Source organism: Mercenaria mercenaria, chromosome 18 (assembly GCF_021730395.1).
Source record: "Mercenaria mercenaria strain notata chromosome 18, MADL_Memer_1, whole genome shotgun sequence".
In the NCBI taxonomy this organism is placed as follows: Eukaryota; Metazoa; Mollusca; class Bivalvia; order Venerida; family Veneridae; genus Mercenaria; species Mercenaria mercenaria.
In genome coordinates this window covers 45596531-45619963 of record NC_069378.1, presented here as the reverse complement: position 1 = coordinate 45619963, position 23433 = coordinate 45596531, and the positions used below count along the sequence as shown (strand labels likewise).

Here is a 23433-nt window from a genome sequence, read left to right as displayed (position 1 = left end):
TCCACGAAGCGGATTATATGATTTGTCTTACCTTCTTATTGACAAATTAAAGCGGTCAACTGCAACTTCAGTTACGAAAATGACATTGATGTTTATAATACAAGTCCGGACCCTAACATTCCTTCGAGTCCATTTTAGGCTAGATGTATTTTCTTGCCAGTTTTATTTTTCAAAACAATGTCAACATTTTCATTAAAGTACATGATTCCTAGTAAAACATTTAAAAGTGTAAAATGACATAGCAATAATTAAATGAATACTTGTAGATCTAATATTAAATGCAGCCTTCACTTCAGAATGCTAAAAACTGTTATAACAGACAGGGCATTAAGTAGTACTGATGAGATAAAAACCAGATAAAATGTACCCAGAGATAACATTATGCAAACAAAAGCCGAAACGACGCTTTAAACAGAACTTTTTTTTTTCAAATTTAAGGAAGATATTTTATATTGTGTTGCTTCTTAATATTGCTTTTTCCATCTAATGAACCCATTGTACCTAAAAAATGATAAATTCCGAAGAGTGGCTGTTTTTATCAAAAAGAGAGCAGCGGAATTATACCGGTCAATTATGCAATTACAAATATACTCTTGCCTAATGTATATAAAAATTGGTAAAACTAAACAAACACGGATACTTTTCAATAACTATATAACACGGATGTAACACTTTGAAATCTTAAAAAAGTTACAGAATAGGTTAACCATCACTTTACAAAAAGTATGAGTGGAAATTTAAAATCTTCGTAAATTCTCGGAACTCATTTTCTTTTTAGATCACAGTAGATATCTTTATTTTCTTGGAGTTTTATTGTGAGGTGACTAAGAATCACTTGACCCTCATCGCTGTGGGTTCAAAATCTAGCTTGGGGTGTAGAATGTTTTCATGTGGTGAAGCCATGCAACTAGCTTACGGAATGTTGGTGGTTCAGCCCGGATGCCCGCTCGTGCCCGAAAGAATGCACAGATTGGCGATTGGGATCTTCCTCCGTTATCACAAGAGCCGACAATTCGCCATACGACCTATAATTGTAACAACGAAAACTGTTGGACCAACGCATATTTGCACGAATATATTGCATAAATCAGGTTTATATTTCAGGTTAATAAACTGTTATCATTTTGTCATTAAACTGCAAAACTTTATGTTTAAACTCAATGTCATTTTATTTTATAAAAAATAAATGTGCCATTTATCATTTCGATTCTATTTAGAATCTACTTGCAAATATTTGAACTACATTTAAGCATTCGGTCTATATCGAAATTGGAAAAGCATTTTATTAAGGAATGTTGAGCAGCATAAAACTAGTAGCCTTACAACATGCAAACTACTTGTGATTGAATTATCAAACAATAAAGCAGAACTTTGGTGTTTAGCAATGTTAAGGTTTTGTATCATGTCATATCGCTATGACGTCATATTGTTTCCCTTTATGACGTCACTGCTGAATCATACCTTAGTTAGGATAGATAAAAACATACTTATGGCCCCGCATATATATGGCACGCCAATTGTCCAATAGTTACGTGAACCCAAGTTCACGGTCGAAAAACTAGGATTAACGATCTATAAACCAGGTTTTTCGAACGTAAACCCAGGATTTTCGAATACTCATGTTCACGATCGTAAACATAGGTTCACGTACGTAAACATAGAATAACGATCGTAAACATAGGATAACGACTGAAATTCGTAGTTCAATTGAGAAACCTAGTTTATCAAACGTAAACCATGGTTTACGGTCTATATATTAGGATTATAAAATCAACTATGAATTTCGGGCGTGAACATGGGTTTACGGCCATGAACCTATGTTTACGGGTGTGAATCTATGTTTACGACCGTGAATCATAGTTTACGGACGTGAACCTATGTTTACGGACGTGAACCTATGTTTACGACCGTGAACTTGGGTATACGAGCGTGAACTATCGACAACCTAGGTTCACGCCCGTAAACATGGTTCACGCTCAATCGAGAAACCTAGTTTATATAACGTAAACATGGGTTCAAGAGCGTAAACTATGGTTTACGCCCGTTATCCTATTCTTTCGCTCGAAAATATAGGTTAGTATTCGATATTCCTAATTTTTCGACCAAGACCGTAATTACAGTCCCTGGCTCGCGGATTTTTCAAAGTCCGCGCTTCCCCGCGATTGGACCCTAGCGCGGACAATTTCCTGAGCCGCGGGGATGCGCGTTTTTTCATGCATCTCCGCAATACATTTAACAGCGTCCGCCGCGACCAAATGCAATAAAATCGATTGCGGTGTCCCGCGATGACGGTCGCGGCGCATCGCGATGAAGTGCCGGTGGTTCGCGGTGAATTGCGATGATTCGCCGCGATTAACAGGTAAATGCAGTGGCTTGTTGTTATCTATAAAATTAATTCAAAATTTCAACACTATGATGGGATAAGAAATGGAGAAATTAAACAATGTTTTATATTTTTGAATCATTTCTTTCTTTCTACTTCTCTATTTCAGGTGTTATTTCCATTAACTTATATAATTTAATAAATGCAAGGATTATATTTTTAAAACATCAGGTTTATGAAATTTAATGTCATTATGTCTTTGAACTTGTATAATGCATGTATATATACATGTACTACTGTATTATTTGTTAATTTATTTAGACAAGATGAAAATAAATAGTATTTTGTATTTTGCAAGCATTTATATATTCTAACTATTCTATTTCAAGTATAATTTCCATTAAATTCTATAATTTCATAAATGCACAAAAGACTGTCACTGCTTTTAAAATTCTGGCGTTATGTAATTTCATTGGACTCGTATACTATAATTACTAATTCATTTTAACCAGATGATTTTGGTTTTGAATAATATTGCAACAATATTTAATAAAACACTATTTATGTTGAAGTAATTGAATATGTTGATGGCTGAGTTGCGAAAATACATCACACATCCAAAATTCGATTTCATTCATCAACGTATTGTGGTCGATAATTGCCCCAAGTGCAATGATGCCCATTTGTTTTAATTCCGAGATATGAATTTAATTATAATTGATACTTATTTGAGTGTTTCATGCTATGTTCTAAATTTTCCACTGATCAGTTCGTTAACCAATAAAAATGTTACTAGTCAAGCATTAAGTACACGTGAAAATTAAAGACATGAAAACAGTCATTGTTCATCATAGTTGTGATATTGTGTTTAACTTAAAAGTTACAGAATTACGCTGGAATTAAAAAGTAACCTATAATGACACTTCGTCAACGGACGAATCAAATTTCGCATTTTCTTGTAAAATACATGTGTGACGACAAGAAACAGATCAGGAATTAAAGGACTTATTAGAACTAACAATGAGGTAATTGAAGATTTCACTTCGTTATCTTATATCTTATTATTTTCCAGGAGTTTTGCATAATATGAGCCGCGCCTTGAGAAAACCAACAAAGTAGCTTTGCGACCTGCATGGATCCTGACCAGCCTGCGCATCCGCGCGGTCTGATCAGGATCTGTGTTGTTCTCTAACTGTTTCTCTTACTGCAGTAGGTTATGAAAGCGAACAGCTTGGATCCTGTCTAGACTGCGCGGTAACAAAGCCACTATGTTGATTTTCTCATGGCGCGGCTCAATTATATAGTGAATTAATTTTTATCAGATATTATCAGATTACGAGTTTAAAAATCATATATTTACAGCTTTCTGTAATATTTTAGTGATCAAGTCTGCTACATGTAAATAAGGCGTTGAAGGTGTTACATAGTGAAATTAATAATATCGAAAATGATTTTATAATGTATATAAAATATCTGCATTTAAAACGGAATTGATTTTCACCCGATAATGTTCATGAAACTTTTGCAATAAAAATGATTGATTTAATAAAAACTAGAAATATATATCATGATAACAGATAAATTTTCCATGGATGCAAAATAAATATCATAAAAATATTTTTAAGTCAGTGCTTTAAACTCCAACAGAAATATGTATGTTTTCATTATATAAACTAACTTTTACACATTTATAACAACAATGTATTTACGTCCGATACCTTCCATTCAATTACACGCCACGTCTATATGTCATATCGATAAATATGTTACTCCATGTACTTTACTATTCGCATTATGGTTAACAATTTCGCTTTACTGTATGTTTTTAAATTGACGGCATTTTGTTACTATTAAAGATTTTTTAATTCTGTTTTTTGCCTTTCCTAGCCAAAAGTCCAAATTAAATATCCGCATTATATTCAATTTATTTACTTTTTAGACATAATAGCTATTTACGACCGCGCTGTATGAAATTTTACCGGTAATTTTACTGAAAATAGGCCGTTTTTAAGTAATTTTGTTTAGTTTAATGTTGATATCTTAATGAAAATGCCCTGTCAATCTAGCTGTATCTATCTTTTATCGATGTGGAAAGATGGAAGCAAATCTATTGGATAATAAAAGATCTACACGCATTTCCTGAGTACGGGACCTCAATTTCGCGGTATAATTCTTAACCAAAAATTACCTGTTTACCTGTTGCCTGCTTTCGGTTGCCTGTCGTCGTCTGCTTGTTTACTGTACTTCCTCACTTCTGGATTTTCCTATGTCATTCCTACTGGATTTCTTAAAGTTATTTGAGCCGTACCATGAGAAAACCAACATAGTGGGTTTGCGACCAGCATCCGCGCAGTCTGGTCAGGATCCATGCTGTTCGCTTTTAAAGCCTATTGGCATTGGAGAAACTGTAACGGAACAGCATGAATCCTGACCAGACAGATTGGATGCGCAGGCTGGTCTGGATCCATGCTGGTCGCAAACCCATTATGTTGGTTTTCTCATGGCACGGCTCATTTCTTATTAAAGTTTTATTACCTTTGTTTCTTTTCTATGTAAAACATGTAAAAATTGTGTAAATTTGGTTAAAACTTTTAAAACTAGCTACAACTGGATAAAATAAGAGTCGGCCTTTGCCGAAAACGAAAACACAAAGACTCTTAATTCTGATTTTTATTGTGCCTAAAGATTTAATAAAATTTTATTATAAAATAATATTTAAAACTAAGTTGGTAAAAACAGGTGACCATCCTTGCCGAAATGTAAAGTGGTTTACTTAGAAAGAACTTAAACAACGATTTCTTTATATATTTTATTATAATATTCTATAACAAAAAGGCCTGATATAATTAATGTATGTTCATAATACATATCACATTGTGCAACTGTTTCTTTACAAAAATAGAAAAGTGTCAAGTGTCAAGTACGTGTATTATACAGTATTTGACTATGCTTAAAATATTGATGACAATAAACAGTATGAAAAGTGACACTTCCTGCAAGTGTTAAACGGGTCATTTTTTGTTTCTCCAACCTCGGTACTCTACAATGACATGAGACAGTTTATGCTATATATTGCTTATATTTCTGTTTTATTTTGCGAATGAATATAAACATTAATCCTCAACAGGAAATCATTAAATTTCAAATTAAAACTACAAAATTCCAACGCCAAGCCCTACGTGTAAATTTTGAAATTTATCCAAAAGGTAAGATAGGAATAAATTTTAATTTGTTAAATACTATAGATATTTACTAAACTAATGGAATGACATATCAACATAAATTTTATTTATTTGTTCTTAAACCCTATTATTTGTCCATTTTAACAGAGAAACTAATGCAATTATACATGTAACAACAGTAGAGAGTTTATATGTATTTAACCTACAAAATTTACCTGGATTTCGCGGCGATTGCCGGTGGTTCACCGCGATCCATCGCAATTCACCGCGACCCGCTGAGATTATTCCTCGTGACTCGCCGCGGGCATTTATTGATACTTCTATTGCGATGTATTATATAATCACCGCGATTTTTCGCTCTTGTCAACAGCCGTTCAATGTGAAAGAATCATCGCAATTTTCCACTCAAGGCAAATATTTGTGCCGGTGGTAACGCGGAAAAAGCAAAATCCGCGAGCCAGGAACTGTATCTGATAATTGGTTTGCCGTGAACTATAGTTTACGGATGTGAACCTATGTTAACGAGCGTAAACCTATGTTTACGACCGTGAACTTGGATTTATGAGCGTGAACTATCGTTTACAAATGTGAACCTAGGTTTACGTTCGATAACTAGGTTTCTCGAACAAAACTATGATTTTCGGTCGTTATCTTATGTTCACCAGCGTGAACCTATGTTTACGGTCGTAAACCCATGTTCACGGTCGTAAACCCAAGTTCACGGTCGTTAACATAGGTTCACGTTCGTAAACTATGATTTACGCTCGTGAACCCAGGTTTTACGCCTATAAACATAGGTTCACGCTCATGAACGTAGGATAACGACCGAAATTCATAGCTCAATCGAGAAACCTAGATTATCGAACGTAAACCTGGGTTCACGAACGTAAACTATGGTTTACGCCCGTTATCTTATGTCTTCGCTCGAAAATAAAGGTTAGTATTCGAAAAACCTGGTTTTACGTTCGAATAACCTAGTTTATCGATCGTTAATCGTAGTTTTTCGACCTGGGTTTACGTAATTATTGGGGCCCGCCCGCTTAGCTAAGTAGGGAAAGCGTTGGTCTACGGATCACGGGGTCGCGAGTTCGGTCCCCGGGCGGGGCATATGTTCTCCGTGACGTTTTGATAAAAGACATTGCGTCTGAAATCATTCGTCCTCTACCTCTGATAATTCATGTTGGGAAGTTGTCAGTTACTTGCGGAGAACAGGTTTGTACTGTTACAGAATCCAGGAACACTGGTTAGGTTAACTGCCCGCCGTTACATGACTGAAATACTGTTGAAAAACGGCGTTAAACCCAAAACAAACAAACAAACAAACACACGTAATTATTGGACAAATGACGTGCCATACTCATAAGTTTTATGCAACGTTTTATCATAATAATTCGAATAAGTTCTTGTTTACTTTTCTAAAGGGTTGTATTGTTGTTGTTTGACACTGGAATAGTTCGTATATATACAATATAACGAATGCATTTAATAGGTTTGGGTATTGTTTAATGAACCCTTTGATATGGGACATGCTGTGTATCAATGAAGGTACCATGTACAACGTTGTATGAATACAGCTGTGGGTGTCGCTGAATAGTATTTATTTACTTGTAACATGTATTTTAAGTGTTGAGTTCTGCCCAGCCCGGACTAAAGGGCGTTGAAAGTAGCTGGCATTTCCTATACCGTCAATGAACAGGCTCACTCAAACCGAGCTTGCCACATGTTAATTTATATCATGTTGAGTGACCTGTAGTCTTCCACGATATCCAAGATAAATTCGTTACATAACATACCGTGCAGTACCCAGTGTACATACGAACCATTTAGAAAAAAAATCATTTTGAAAGAAATTTTTAAAAAATGGAATGCTGATAACATGTTCCAGTACAGGGGGTAATACAAGAACTATTACTCCTTAATATGTTATCTGTCACACTATCAACATATTATGAGAAAAGTAGCTGCTTGCACTTCAAAGGCCGTATCAAGAAGTTTAAAGGAAATCAAACACTAGACGCTTGACCCTCTTGACTCTGTCAGTGTCACAAGCTATCATACGATCTGATTAATAAGACTACTTCACATCCTTATCGAAAGATATATAAGTACCTTAGGCCTAAAAAAAATTGTTTGTTTCCAGTATCCCGACCTACCCGGAATTTTAGGCCCTACCCTAAATGTTTTTATGGCCTTGGAGATTTGTTTTTCAACTTTTTAACAAAAGGTTGCAAAACTGCATTTTTATGCTTTTAACAGGGTCAGTGATGTTAGAAATCAAATTACTATGCTCTAAAGGCATAACCCCCTTATTTGCATTCATTTTTACACAAAAATAATTCCGAAAAAATCCTACTTAATAAAAGAAAATTCAAAAAATAAATACCAAACTACCTGCCCTAATATTTTTGAGCATGTTACCGGAAACAAACAATTTTTTATGCCTTACCAACGAGAGTTTACAAATACATAATAATATTATATTTATATCAAGTAAGCTTGTCATTTGCATTTCGTAGTTTACAATTGTAATTATCTCAGCTAGGGTGCTTTGCGATATGATAAATTTACCCTAGGAGCTATGTATGTTTGCTTTGTTCAGTATTTTTGTTCTGATAAACTCTGGCTTTATGTGTATTATGTTTCTTCTATGCGCATGTTTCTACAAGCTCATGTTACATGCACAAAGTCAAAATGTACTATTAATGGTGTACTATACATCTTTGGCACGTTATTTACTAGATTGTTATTAGGGTGTGTGCACGTTTTGTATGGTCAACATAATGAATTTTATCAACATGAGTATCGTTAATTCGATATAGATAAAACGTTTATGAAGCCTTTCTTCTTTCAACGAATCTGTATTTGGTCCTGCCGTGGGTGACACTAACTTTAAGGTTTTATCAACGGTGTTTCTTAATTTTTATCTAAATTAAATTAACGATACAAGCATATGTAGATATAATTTTGTTTACAGTGACAGTGATACGATCATTTCGAGCAAATAAGCCAATTTACTTTATACATTATTGGTATCATACGAAATAACGAATTTTAATAAAAGTATTTATGATATGTCGTTCTCTTTACCAGTTAATATATGAATTTGATACTTGATACATGTATATTTTGTTGCTGGTATTGTATCAATTTGTTGTTGATGTTGTTGTTGTTGTTGTTGTTCAATATGCACATTCGTTCAAGTTCTTAAAATCTCACATTTTTAAAACTATGAAATAACATTCGTCCTCAAACAAAATACGAAAAATTCAATATACTCGTATACGCAGAGCTTAACAGTAAATTTATCTATTAAATGACTCCTTGAAAATATATCGCCGGTACTCAGTTTGAGCCATTGACAAGACTACACAGGTTTGCTGAGCTCAAGTTAAAGCTAGACAAAATAATTGAAATTTATTTCTATGTCAAGTAAACCATCCAATAACTGTATATGTTTTGTTTTCTACAACAGATAACGCATACCGTTAGGAGCCAAAATAGGATTTATCACCAAACCCATATATAAATTCATTTAAATTTAAATACACGATCGAAACTTAGGCAAACCGAAAACCCATACTGATAGGTGCACACATTCTTACGTGTGATCAGCGCACACATTTTTACGTGTGATCAGCAGGGATATCTTAAAACTAACAAAAATGTTCACGACACAGCACTTTGATTCTTAAACGGAATTGCAAAGTACAGATTTTGATAAAGAAAAATAAAGCACCAAACTCACAACGTCGTGCTGTATGATACATTTTCACAAATAACCTGCGAGCGGTTGAAATTAATATCAAAACAGGTCTTCTTTCTTCTTCTCGTACGCGACTACACTGTCAGACCAGTATCTTCGATGAAACGTGTGGTTTTCTGCAGATCCTCAATGCCTCCATACAGTTTCTGGTGGACTGAGGTATATGTCGGCCAAGTCGCAGCTCGCTCCTGGTCATGCCTTTTACATCTCTGAAGTATATGCTCCGCAGTCTGATCTTCCTCACCACATGGACAAGTTGGCGATGATGTCAGTCTGTATTTCTTGTACATGTGAGCATTGAGCTTGCTGTGCCCTGAGCGGAGCCTGACCATCATCACTTGTTCAGACCTATCAAGGAGATGAAAAGCATCTTCGTCTTCCTTGGTCTCGTTAGTGCCTTGATGATGACGACTTTCTCCTTGTAACTCACAGGTTCCGTTGGTTGTTCTGACTGAGCTCCTAGCTTAGCCAGTTTGTCTGCCTCTTCATTGCCTGCAAGTCCACAATGGGATGGCATCCACTGAAGTGCTACTTTGCAGGTTGTACTCAGGCTCTGCATTCTTCTGACTAGCTGCGGAGCTTTATTGGTGATCACAGCTTCCATGACAGACAGTGCATCTGTGAGAAAGACGACTGAGGAGCTTTCTTCTGCCGAGTCTTCAACCATTGAGACGGCCTTCAGGAGTGTTTCAGTCTCTGCCTTGTAATTGCTGCAGTGTTTTCCTGTGGCTGCATGTAGTGTTTCTCTCTTGTCAGATGGATATTGAATGAAAACTCCTGCTCCTCCATTTTTGACGGCGCATGTGGCTGATCCGTCTGTATAGACATGAGTCCATGATTCCGGAGGATAGTCTTCATTTATTATAGCAAGTGTGAGGCTCTTCCAAATGCCCTCATCTTCTTGCTTCCCGCGGTCAAGACGAGGAACAGTAAGTCTCACAGCCACTGAGGACAGATTATTAGCTAGTGGGTTTATAATGTCTTCACTGCCTAGGGGAGTCGTTGGTATGTTCAGCTCAGTTTTGAACTCTCGGTTGAGTTTCTTTGCCTCATGAACGAAGCTGCTATGTTTGAGCCGATTTTTGGTGTAGCCATCTAGCTTGACTTTCATGGGATGGTCTTGAAAAGACCTGAACTTCTCTGCTTGAAGCAGGACCTTTGCATGTCTCCTGCCTTGTAACGGCTGTATGCCTGTTAGCTTCTCCATGAAGGAGATTGGTGTAGACTTTGTAGCACCTGTCATGATCTGCAATGCTTGGTTCTGTACCTTGTCTAAAGCCTGTTGGTTAGTTTTGGCAGTATCAAAACAAGTGTTTCCGGTTAAGTTCCGACGATATGATGATATATTCAACAAAACATCAATAACAACATTTATTTGCATCTCGTAAAGCCTTCAGCATTTATAGGCATATGTAGTGATAATTAATTTATACCGAATGAATGCATTTATACCTTATAAAATCAATCAGAAAGAGAATGATACCAAACTCAACAATTTTGTTTGACAGAAACTGTCTGGTCAGGATCCATGCTGTTCGCTTTCAAAGCCTATTGCAATACGAGAAGCCGATAGAGAACAGCATGGATCCTGACCAGACCAGAATGGTCTAGCTCCATGCTGGTCGCAAATGCACTATATTGGTTTTTTCATGACGCGGCTCAAATTTATAACCTCTCGTGAACAGATTATGTTATGTAATATTGATTACTATAGTGGAAATTATTATTGAACCCATTTTTTATTATGTCTCTTGGTGGCTCTTGCTATATAAGATCATATTCAGTATTGAACTTTCTAGCCATGTGTGTATATATAAGATCTACTTAGACAGCCCCTTTATCTTTTTTCCTAGCATTAGATTAAAAGCCATGTTGCACATTCAGGTAAACTTATATCTTAAATACATTAATTAATTCACAATCAATTTATATATAACGCTCTTTCAGAATTTTAATCGTACTTAAATCTTAACGTTATATAAAATAATGATTTTAGTTACTGGGTCGTTTGAATTGGAGATTACGTAACAGATAATCTAAAAGTAAATATAGCATTGAGAAGTTTTCTTTTGAAATGTATACTTTGTATGTGTGTGGTAAATAAAACGATACATTTTATCATTGCAAAAAATATGATTAATGCATGTGTTTAAGGAAACCTTGATATCTGTAGACAGATGTTTACTAAATACATAGTAAATGGTTATAAAACGATTCTTATGTGACAAACTGTTATTTCACGTGATAAAGTAATAGGTTTTTTCGCGCCTGGTTCTGTAGTTCATCTCAAAATAACTGCTGTTACCTTGTTTTTTCCGTTTATTTACTTTAAAGGAACGTAACCATGGTAACTAAGGTATCACATCAGTTATAATGAAAAGTGGCAAAAATTGCTATTTTCACCATCAATATCCATTAAATGCCATAGTTTTATTGTCTCATACTTTGTGTTAGACCAAAGGAGTCCAGCGTTTTTACTGTCAGTGTTAAACTAGAGCAATAGTGTAACATGTCTCATTTTCAATTTGTTCGTAATGTTCATGATGATGTCATTGAACGTATTGAAGGCACTAACTCCAGATTTTGGCTAAAATGATCTTTTTTTATTGAAATTTGGTCATATAATGACCATTAGAATATGAGTTTTTGTTTCTAAATTATCTTAAGAATTCCAAATCATGAGAACATAAGATGCCGGCGTCGGAAAACGAACCCGGAATTAGCTTTCCCGCTATCTTTACCAATACCACAAAAAAATGAACTGAAAAACGATAAGTAGAGAAATTTAATACTTTACACTACAAGAGACCAGTTTTCTTTTAAGTTTCGAGCAATGTTTTCATTGTCGAGGTAGTTATTTATCTACTTCTTGACCTCGTTTTGAGATATGCTTTACAATTTGCAAAACTGTTAATCATTCCAAATACAGACAATTTTTATCATAAATGTGTATGTCGCCATTCCCACTTGCCTGCTTGAAACAATCGTTTTCGCACATACACACTTTGAGCGGCAAGGGAGATCCTACATGGACAGGTGGTTATCAATTCGATTCACTTGCCACTCCCCAATGCTGGTACGACACATCGCTTCTGGTGTAAAATTCTTAAGACCGAGTGTTACTCTAAAGCCTATAAAATTAAGATATTTAAGATACTATGAAATTCCAGAGGCACAATTACTTACACATAAATGAATCTGGTGTCAAAATATTAGTAAATTGTGAAAATGTTAAACAAAATTCTTGCAATACAACATGTAGTTATACTTTATCTTAACAGATATTAATTTGAAGTTTACATGACTGACTGATATTGCCGTTGGTTGTATTTTGTTATTGGTTTGTTCACATAAAAATTGCAAAGTCATCGGACCATTTAGAAAGAGGTTTTGAAAAACGCGGACTTGAAAGATATTGTTATATTACCATCAATGTGATGAATGAGAAAATAAAATTATAACGTGAAGGAATCTTAACACATTGGCCGATCTATTACAGGTATATTTTTAAGAGCTTGTATCACGTTACGCACTGGTTTCATCACTGAAAATTAAAGCCCTCTTCAAAATTCTTCAAACTAATTACCCTACAATTCTAACCGTTCATAATTCATCTTTATATAAACTAATTACATTTGTATTGTTTTACACGTGTTTGATCCTTAGAAGCATCACATTTCCAGAAAGAAGGCACAAGAGTTAGAAAATTTGCATTTTTCATGATTCCATGCTTTTTTGACAGCTCGAGCCAGCAGAGTTTTCGTGATAACAGAGCTGATTCTTAAATTAATAAATTGGTATTTCACACATATGATTTTTATTCATTTTTGTGTCGAATAGCATTTTGCTTTTTTTCGAAAGCGCTCGTAAATGTGTCATTATTTACAAAAACAAAAACCCACCTACCTCGATTTTGTATATATTGATGCGCAACCCCAGCACCGGAAGTCGCGCAACCCATTTTTAGCGTATTCCCAGTGGGAATTGGATTGCGCGTTTACGACCCGTGTTTCTGATCATATTAGCGCACAGTACAAATATAGACCGGATGTAAAATTTTGAGGCACTGCATAACAAGTATTTTGTTCTAATGATTTCATGTTATGATATTATATTGCTAGAAAAAATGCGATTGCCACAGTGCATTGAATAATAGACGACAATTACATATCACTTCAGTCCTATGGCTTACGTTGATGTTGTTTTTTTTTTCTAATTTTGCTATAAATTATTTCTTAAATATCGGAAAGTTGTCATATAACCTGAGTTTGCAAACTTCTTCAAATAATACTGAATCAGTTATACTTTATCTTGAATGAAAAATAGACATCATGTGTTAAATCAGGTGATATAGCAATTGAATCTATATCTTTTTCATTATTAAAAGCTAAAGTGGCCAGCAAGACGCAAAATGCCTTTAGTTTTTGTCATCATTATGCATATTATATTAATATGTTAACGATTTGCAAAGGCGGTAAGCAGTTATACAACTGAAAAGCTTAGCGTAATTGCCAGCGTTATTATTTTCCACGGCTTGCTGAGTTGAAAAAGAAAATTTACATGAAATGATTGTTCAAAACAGTTTGTACCACAAGATACTGTAACATGTTAATGATATTTTCCCGTTCTTTATTAAAACATGCTTTTTGTATCTTATATTGAGACGAGATGTGGTACGATAATGGATAGGTCAACTATAGCGAAATCTATCAAACGTAGCGAAAGCTTTAGAACAAGCACTGTTGGAGGTAATCTCTTCAATTGAGAATGTTTAAATTTGACAAAATGAAGTGATATATCAAGCTGTCATTTTTTTTAAAGTTTGTTGTAAAATTTAATTTAGCAAGTAACTTTATTGCTTAAACGCAAGCAACCGTTTTATCTATAGCTACGTATCTGTAGCGGATGATTTAAGTGGTTATATGTCTGTAAAACTCCCGTTTTTTAGATGTCGCGCAAAATGACTGTTTCAGAACAACCACATTGATTAGAATATGTCCCGAAACGTCACATGGCTTTATGTTTTTATTTAAAGTAATAAATCTGGATGAAAATCAAATTTAGTTGGCCGCAGAAAAATAAAGGTGTGCGTTTCACATGACAAATATTTAAATTTCATGATATTAATAACATATTGTTCCATCTGTAATATGAAAGATATTCTAAAGTTGCCAGGTTTCGCTTATTATGTAACGTGTTTGTATTGCTTTGCATGTTGCTTTAATCGTAATGGCAGATATTAACACGCCATATATGTAATATTGTAAAAGGTATTTGTTTCCGATTCATAGACAACGCTTTGTATTGAATATACATGTGTATTATCAAACTGTCTGATTGATGTTTTTATTGTCTAGTATTTATTCATAGAAATCGCAAACGTTACTCATAGTGTATCCTGTCAGCCTTCTTTATCAAGTTTGTCATATGCCTACGCATCTTGTGGCCTCCTACAAATACGGACACTGATTTAAGTGTGTATAGATGCTCGAATTAGGATCTTTAAATCGAGGTATACTTTGAATACGAACAGAAAATATGCCCAGGAAATGCCATCTCCAAAACAATGGACCAAAGCAACCAAAACCTTAAGCCAAACAACCGTTGAACTCACTTATCACCATAAGAACAGAACATCCCACATAAATGAAGAAAAACCTAAAAAGGTAACCGCCTTGGATTGGACTTGAGCAAAAGTTTCTCCATCCTCATTTCTGCACCAAAGACTAAATAAACATAATAATTGAGCAGCCCCATGAGAAAACAACATAGTGCATTTGCGACCAACGTGGATCCAGACCAGCCTGTGCATCCGCGCAGTCTGGTCAGAATACATGTTGTCCGCTAACGGATTCTCTAATTGCAGTAGGCTTTGAAAGCGAACAGCATGGATCCTGACCAGACTGCGCGGATGCGCAGGCTGGTCTGGATCCATGCTGATCGCAAATTCACTATGTTGGTTTTCTCATGGTGCGGCTCATGTGAACATATGATTCTTACCAGCAGCAACTCCATTGAAATGGCAGCTACACGGATATGTACGTGACAAGTAACACTTGAATGTAGAATTCAATTATAGTGCATGTTTTCAGTCAATAGATAAGGTAAACATTAACATAAAGGATGTTGCAACCATTGTTAACAAGTTTTATCTTTACCAATTGTATTTACTACGTAAACCTGCCACAAATAGTCTTATAGTATGTGTTTAAATAACCAATATTTTTGTATACACTATATAACACTATAAATTTGCATATTAAGTAGCTTGTCTATTTTAGATAAATTTCACACCAAATATTCTGTCTAAAATATGGGGTAATATAACACGAACTGAGATGGAAGAAAAATAATTTTATGAATTATCGCTACGGTCATCAATTCACGGTTAAGCAATTTTGTTTAGAATATGACAATATCGTTGCTCTATACGCGATAATATGAAAATATGTCTACGTTTTTTGATACAACATATCATCTGTTGACACACATTTATAGATATGTAAGAATTTTTCTACGGATATTGTGCTTCATTTCTCCCTTGACTTTAAAAGTACTGTTTTTGCGTATCATAGAATGAAACAAAAGCAATAGGAAATGGGTGAGGTTTGTGCTGCACATTCCTGTTATGTCTTCATTTAGAAATAAGAACAAGAAGAATTTTGCAGATGAAATGCACACAGTATTATAATTTTAATGAAATAATGCGGAACCGAACCGTTTATATGTGGACATATTACCCTCGGTATAATAACGTGAATATAAGAAATATTATTGCAAGCTGAAGATCAAAGCGAGTTTGCTTATCAGTCTAATGATTGAATACAGTCAAACCTGTGTTAAAGAACACCTTTGAACAGAGACCACCTGGTTCTAAAGACCAGATGTTTCGTTCCAATTTTAACATTTACAGTGTATTTTAACCTGTGAATAAAGACCACCTCCCAATAAAGACCACAGTTTGGCTTTCCCAAATTTGGTCTTCAAAGACAGGTTTGACTGCATATATATAACGATAACAAAATTGAACAGTTTCCATGAAATATGATATGGAAGGATGTACGCTAAATAATCAGTCGTAGATAAGAGGTGAAACAATCTTGATCTTTTCGGCCATTAGGTAATGTTACTTCATATTATAATTGAGCCACGCCATGAGAAAACCAACATAGTGGGTTTGCGGCCAGCATGGATCAACACCAGCCTGCGCATCCGCGCAGTCTGGTCAGGATCCATGCTGTTCGCTAACGGTTTCTCTGATAACAATAGGCTTTGAAAGCGAACAGCAAGGATCCTGACCAGACTGCGCGGATGCGCAGGCTGGTATGGATCCATGCTGGTCGCAAACCCACTATGTTGGTATTCTCATGGCGTGGCTTAAGACAGTTGGACATGATATCATATAAAGACTTTAACACTGCTTATAAGTTTAATATTCAAATCTTGCTTCGTTTGAATTTAAACCTTGAGCCTTCTTTCGAGCAGTCACTATCTGGGAGTTAATTTATCTTATATCGACATTGCTACTGTTTAAACAAAACATTCTACAGTTTATCCTTCAAAAACAAGGATATTTATTACTAGTTAAAGTTTTAAATGTTATCTTGTTTTCAGATCCGTTTGCACTGTTTTGATTATCGATAAATATTATTTAAACTAAGGAAAATCCAATTTGCAAAGTGAGATTTAAAATAGAAACGTTTTTGTGTTTGTTTTTGTTCTGTAAATTATTACCCTGAAATTAAAAGATGTATTTCCGTTCTATTGAAAGAGCTTTAAATTTAGCTTGACCGTCTAATCATGCACGTCCAGTCAAACAAGTTGATGCTCCCAGTGGGAGCACCTTGTTACGTTCGTCTAAATGTCTGTGACGCTATAAGGCCTCTTGGAATATGCACTATATTGTTTAAAAAAATGCAAACAAAATATGAGCCGTGCCATGGGAAAACCAACATAGTGGCTTTGCGACCAGCATGGATCCAGACCAGCCTGCGCATCCGCGCAGTCTGGTCAGGCTCCATGCTGTTCGCTTTTAAAGCCTATTGGAATTGGAGAAACTATTAGCGAACAGCATGGATCCTGACCAGACTGCGCGGATGCGCAGGCTGGTCTGGATCCATGCTGGTCGCATACCCACTATGTTGGTTTTCTCATGGCACGGCTCATATAAGGTTTTTGGCACTATTGAACGCGCTGATTTCCCGTTTGTCCGTTCAGAAGTCCGCCTGTCTGCCTTCTACGTGATATAATTTTGTTTTTCTTCAGCGATAATTTGGAACAAAGAGATGGAAATATCAGATAATTTGTTTAAAACTATAGGTTTTACAACAAAGTAAATAGACTCTGGAATATGCTCAATCTCCAAACGCCTACTTTTTGTTTAAGCCGACAGCTTCTCGTCACTGATGTAATCTCTAACTGATACTCAGTCTGGGTAATGATACTTGCCTTAAATTTCCGGGTTGCCCGAACTTGTCACTCATATGTGTGTCAGCTTTGCGCCACAGGCGTAAGTCATTATCAGCATTAGATTACACAAGCACGTAGCTTAAATTGGTATAAACAAGGAGTTAACTAACTAGCATTTTAACCGGACTTTGCGGTTGCTGAACGTTGTTTGGAATTTTACTTCCGGTTCGAGATCCGTATAAAGTACAGCTCCAATATCAAATAATTTACTTTAAAATTTAATGTAAATGGGAGTATAGTATAGACAATATTCAGGTGATTTCAAGAACGGTAAGAATACTTTCTTTTTTATAATACAGTTGAATTTCAATATCCCAAACTAGCTTTTCTTAAATTTTTGGCTACGTGCACACAATATGAGCATCCGCGCAGTCTGGTCAGGATCCATGCTGTTCGCTTTTAAAGCCGTTTGGAATTGGAGAAACTGTTAGCGAACAGCATGGATACTGACCAGACTGCGCGGATGCGCAGGCTGGTCTGGATCCATGCTGGTCGCAAACCCACTAAGTTAGTTTTCTCATGGCACGGCTCATATCATTTTAAGTCCAATTTCACTTATCTCAAAGAAAAACGCCCGACCCCTTGGGATTCAAGCTACCGATTATCAACTGTATGTGCAATGCTCTTGCCAATTAGTTTTAATTACAGTGGAGTTAGGCATATATTTTCCTGCCAGTCAAAATGATCGGCAAAATTTATGCCTTTTTTAAAGGTGAACAGGATTTTATGACACTTTTCCCTTTAATTTCGTTATAGAGGGATGTAATAAAGAAACAAAACAATCAGTTACGTAGAGTTCGATAATATGGTTAGTAATACATAACGCAATATCATAACTACACTCTCCCACCCATGCATTCATTCTTATATGAAAGTACTTAAACCTGATCAGTTTTATTTCAATATAATTTACATAGTTTAGCATTTTTCATCTCATAGATAATAGATATTTCAAAAATGGTTTTTAAACTTCGTGCATTTTCGCAATTCATTTGTTTCCATTTTAAAGAGGTTCAGATAATGATAGCGTTATAAACTCGCACTTTGTAATTAACATTGTCTAAACATAATATTTATCGGTGCAATTTAAAGCTTTATCTTTATACTGTAGCAACTCTTGGGCTGCTAGGGTGGTATCAGTTTCAAAAAGATATCTTGAGTGAAATGTAGCTTGTACTTAGCGATCAGTGATATATTATGTAGATTTCATTCTGTAACATGTTTATTGCTTCTTTTAAAACAAAACAAAATACAAAAAAACACAACAAGATATCTGTTGGATACAGTAACTTTGAATCATAGGTTAGTATTATGGTAAATTTTAACGATGCGTCTCATTGTCTGTCACAAGGGGACATGGCTGCGACTAGTGAAATATATACAGTGTCATTTGAATTTCTTCAACTGTTACAGTATCTGCAATACAAACTTAAAGATGTAGTTACTATTTTATTGAATATAATCCTTATAATACAGAACCACAAAATAATTTCCTTATATAATACAAATATAAAATATCTGTTGTTTTTTTTTTTTTTTTTTTTTTGTTGTTGTTGTTTTTAGATGCAAAATAATTGTTTTACAAAGTGAAAACAATACACAACAAACCATAAAAATGAACTATACAATTTAAATATTATTTTCTTGCAAAATTTTATTATACGGTAAAAGTATTGTGTCATAGTATGCAATATAGATATAACGATATATAACATAAATATTTCTTATTGATTTGTTAAACGCGTGGCATACTACGAGGGGAGGAGATGTAATAAGATATGACGATAAAAATACATAATTGTTTAAATAAATCATCACGGTCATCAATTCACGGTTAAGTAATTTTATACCCTGAAGAACATCTCTGCGCCGTGTTCGACAGTGTTTGTGTATTTAATAACGTTAAGGCTTAAATATTCAACGCATCGTGTTTGGGAATTTATCAACTGTCAACACATCAGTGTAATAGTGAATATTTACAGTGTGGATATTAAAATGTAACAGATTCTTTTCTTGTAAGTCTTAATTCCATTTTGTTTTTAGTTAAAGGTGATCAGATTTTTTTTTATCATTTTATGACAATTACAAAAAAAATTAGGAGCATAATGTATACCCTGCTTTAACGGTAAGGAATTGAAATATGTATCGGTAACAATATTTCATTTCCCGTAAAAATATTCCAGCCAAAACAAATACTGTTGTAATTTAAATATGTATTTATATTTCGCAGTTAGTACTGTAGTTATTTTTTGAAACAGATTTACGATTATCCTGTCTGTTGTTCCTTTTGTTTCGTTTCATTAAGGATCAACTCAAGACCGGACTATATCTTAATCTTTAAGACTGGAATATGTTTTCAGTAAATAATTAGTAGATACTATGTATGAATATATATGTTATGTTAATCTATTATTAGTGTGTAACCTTCTCCAAATGTAAAAACGTAGACACATATACACAAATGTTGTTTTTTTATATAATGCATGCTGATTTCACTGTTCATCCTATACTGCGCATGTTTATGTCCTCATGGGCTTCTAGCATATTGGAATTGAAATAAACTTACATACATTTAAACGTACATAGTATTACGTCATTACAAATTACTTATAATATTCTTCATTACAAATCACTTAGTAATAAACTTAATAATATAGTATACTTCATTACAAACTATTTAGTAGTATAATTCATTACAGATTGAATTAATATAATTCAGAAAATAGTGTAACTGAAATCTGAAGTGGGCAACAATTAAGTGTCAAGTATCAATTTCCTATATTTACATTAGTAACAAAACTATCGATGATACATTTCTGTCATTTCAATTAAGACAAAAACGTGTGCCGTCGTAAACAGTTTTAGTTTCGTTTGATTTTACATGGGAATATTTATTTTTACGAAAGTAAGTAAGGATTTATAAACATAATGTATATGCTATATTCATCTCAACATATTGAATACATATATAACGGATAACTGTTACATATAACACTTGTTTTTGTTCACTTCTGACAAAATGATGAATAGGTTGAAGATGGCAAGTAATGAAATATTAGAAATCAGTTTTTTTAATGAAAGATTATTGTGTATGACAATTTTTGCAGCAAATTGCCGGCTTGGAATTAGGAGGTTATAAAATGCGAAAGCAAGACCACAAGGCGGGTGATATCGTGATGTATGTGTTTTAAAAGTGTATTTAAAGCATTTTCTACGCCCATGATTAGCTATTTACACACCTAAAGAATAGTCACCGTGGGCGTTAAAAATTTTATATAAGAATTGTCTGTTGTTAGATACGATTGGAAATGACTTAACATTAGGATACTCATGTCCAGATTCATGTTAGACCTAAAAATCAGTTAAAGACGACGGCTTGTATTTCACTAAAAGATAATAATTGAGAGAAACTAGAATCCATATTGCATCAGGTGGAAATCGTAGTCAGTTTTTTTCCTGTGATTGGACTTCTTTCGTTAATATTCATGATACGGGGAAAAAGTAGTTCTTTCATTCAGTCATCTTTAGTTCTGATAAAAACAAAAAATAAGCGGATTTATATAAGAACTGGATCATAATAACAGATGTGTTCATCATTTTACTTGTGATTGGACTTCCAACATTAATATTCATGATACGGAAAAAGTAGTTCTTTAATTCAGTCGATTTGTAGTTCTGATAAAAACAAATGATGAGCGGGCGTATGTAATAATTCGGTTATTATATCAATACCTTGGTCTTGGATGTATTTATCTTCCGTATAATGCTCGACGTTTACTACAGTTGAGCAGCATACAATATACAGGTCTGATCAAAATGTGGTTATAAAACTGTTACTCTGTTGAAATGAACTGTTATGAATCATGAAGTATATGTTTTAGCTGTGGTAGTACAAGATATCTTATTAGTAACTTTACTCATGGTTAGATATATACTAATTTTATTAAATCATAAATCATAATCTTACTTTAAGTAAGAATTTCATCGACAATATTTGTCAGCGTAATGCACACTTGCCGTGTTTTATTGAAAATATATAATTGCATTATAAAATGATATACCACTGAAATTACTGTTGTATCATTTACGTTATTCCTAAAGAACATTTGCCAAAATTTGAATATAATATAATTTCACATTTGAAAGAAAAAAACTTTTATTGCACCATATCAAATATTTATTACTGCTGAAGCCGCCTTCAAGCGTGCAACCACCAACTCCAACTTTAATTAACAGATAGATAAGAGGTATATAAATTGTTTTGAGTTGCATTGAAGCAATCTTTAGTCAACACTTATCGTTACTGCGGTTTTCTGATGGATTTATAACACGCGTAAGTTTACTGTCTTAACACCAAAACTTACGTTATTATAGGACATTCGGAATATAAGCACTCTGCTATTGTTAATGATACTGGATATTTTATATCGACACACTGCCAAATTAATCAAATCTCTGTCGTGAACCTGATATTACATACGATACGGTACGATACGATACGATACGATACGATACGGTACGGTACGACGGTACGATACAATACGATACGATAATATAAGATATTATACCCCAGTCACACATACGGCGCAGATAGCTACGTCTAGCCACGGATTGAAACGTAGTAATCCGTATCGATCCGTACCTGAGCCGTACCTTAAAGTAGTAATCCCTATCAATCCGTACCAATCCGTACGGGTCATGTACGGATGGATACGGATTACTACGTTTCTATCCGTGGCTAGACGTAGCTATCCGCGCCGTATGTGTGACTGGGGTATTAGGTAATTAAGATAAGATATCATGAATATGATTTTAGATGTTTTAAAAAAGTTAAATGATATTTTGAAATGACAAAAACAATAGATAAGAAGAAATGTTAAAATATTGTATTAATTTGCTATTTTGCGTGATGTGTGTGTATTTCATATACAATGTATTTCAGTTATCAGAGTTTGTACAAATAGACATTTCTGATCATGTAGCCATACGGGGAACAAAATAATTGGAAGCCTCTGAAACCGACCATCCCCGAACTAACAGTATGCCACATTTGTCAGAATTTTAGGGTCATCACATTGTAAACACTAAAACTAGAATGATACGTGCAATGAGTAATAATTCTTCAAGCAACTTCACTTTATACAAATATATGTGTTAAATATGTTTGCGTAATACAAGTTGATGTTTTACTTTACAAGAAAGAAATGTATTTCAGATTTTAAATTATTTTTATTTCTAATTTGTAGTGTCATTATTATAACGGCTGAAATCATGATAATATTATGTCTCCGTCATCATGCAACTGTGAGGCAGAGGTTGTAACACACGAAACTCTGGTGCAAATTTGAATGATGTATACTTTTAACACTTTTTTTCCATAGAACGAATATTAAATTTTGATGTATATCATGGTATACAGGTTTTGAATATTGTTAAAAGTTTTGAGCTTTAAGTAGTTTATCAGCTGGTAAGTCACTGTTGTTAACAGCAGAGGAGTTTATACGTAGTATAGGTCGAAAATGTGCTTGCAAATAACAGTCCAAGGTTCGCGGTCTTTGCTTTTACGCGCTTCCACGGTTTGTTAGAAATAACAGGAATGCACTAGCTCTGAAACACCCACACCGCACCGGGTAACATTATTTTATTCAAGCCGGAAACTTTTTTTCCTCATACATTTTAGGTATGGCAAAGAAGTT

At 34.5% G+C, this 23433-nt stretch overlaps 1 protein-coding gene across 4 annotated transcripts in view; it reads left to right on the top strand.

The window, feature by feature from the left end:
- The window catches only part of LOC123539203 (cytochrome P450 2C31-like), a 51336-nt gene that overhangs the window by 5308 nt on the left and 22595 nt on the right, over positions 1 to 23433 (top strand). The window contains exon 1 of one of the 4 annotated variants that reach the window (XM_045323718.2): positions 17857 to 18007. The exons of 1 other annotated variant lie outside the window; for it this stretch is intronic. The gene's annotated coding sequence lies outside the window, so the exon portion shown is untranslated. Of the gene's footprint in view, positions 1 to 17856; positions 18008 to 19591; positions 19753 to 20573; positions 20643 to 23433 lie in introns of those variants that run through there. 2 more of the 4 variants (XM_045323719.2, XM_045323721.2) reach the window with 2 other exon arrangements.